The following is a 1,303-nucleotide window of genomic DNA, read 5'->3' as shown; positions in this document are numbered from 1 at the left end:
TTCTTTCCTTCTTTCCTTCTTTCCTTCTTTCCTTCTTTCTTTGCCTCAAGCTGTCGCCCTGGATACAGTGCCACGGCATCACAGCTGACAGCAACCTCCAACTCCTGAGCTTAAGCGATTCTCTTGCCTCAGCCTCCCAAGTACCCACTGCAACATATGGCTATTTTTTGGTTGTAGTTGTCATTGTGGTTTGGCAAGCCCCAGCTGGATTTGAACCCACCAGCTCAGGTGTATGTGGCTGGCGCCTTAGCCCCTTGAGCTATGGGCACTGAGCTGACAGTTATTTTTCAAATTTAAAAAGGTAGTACCTGCTCAAGGTAGGCTATTAGTAACATAATATTTAAATATGTGAACAAGCACTCTAATGTCACCCATAATCCACTGAAGTAGACCACGCTGATGGTCTCCTTGCCCTGTCCTGCTGTGGGCCCCCCGCTGTGGGCAGGGTTTTCTTCTCACCCCTTGGTGCTGGGCTGGACCATCTGGCTGCTTCAGCCACTAGGGTGAGGCGGATGTCATGACGTGCCAGCTCTGAGCCTGAGGCTCAGGCAGCCTTGTCTGTTTCTGCCACTGCCATGAGGACACGAGAAGGCTGGCCTGCTGCTCAGGGAGAGGGACAGGGAGAGGTGCACAGTTTCCCCAGCGGAAGTGTCCTGGGAGGCCCCACCTGCAGCTGTACGCCTCAGGAGTCCACCCAGACCACAGCAGCTGACACCCCACAGGCAGGAGCAACAGACACTTCTGCTGTTTGCTGTGGAGAGTTTGAATTGTTTTTCTCTCAGCAAAAGCCAGCAGATGTTCCCAGTAACCATTTTTACATGTCAGACCTTCTCCTTTAGTTTTCTCTCTCCTTTTCCTCAACCATTTCTCTTTTCTCTCTTTTTATGAATATACATTTATTTTTGAAATCATGCCATATATGCAATTCTCTATTTTCATCTTTTACTGTAATATTATTAAAAGTTCTCTATAAGCTTGTTTTCAGTAATGACATTATTATTTTGTGTCAGGGCTCTACCATAATTCAGGTAACTCTTCTATTATTGCAAGTTTCAGCCATCTCTATTTTTTTTTTTTTTTGAGACAGATCCTCAAGCTGTCACCCTGGGTAGAGTGTGATGGCATCACAGCTCACAGCAACCTCCAATCCTGGGCTCAAGCGATTCTCCTGCCTCCATTTCCCAAGGAGCTAGGACTACAGGTGCCCACCACTACACCTGGCTACTTTTTGGTTGCAGCCGTCATTGTTGTTTGGTGGGCCTGGGCTGGATTCAAACCCGCCAGCTCAGGTGTATGTGGCTGG

Source organism: Otolemur garnettii, unplaced genomic scaffold (genome assembly GCF_000181295.1).
Source record: "Otolemur garnettii isolate 467f Iridium unplaced genomic scaffold, OtoGar3 scaffold00136, whole genome shotgun sequence".
NCBI classification, from domain to species: domain Eukaryota; kingdom Metazoa; phylum Chordata; class Mammalia; order Primates; family Galagidae; genus Otolemur; species Otolemur garnettii.
Note: the sequence above shows the minus strand (reverse complement) of the source record.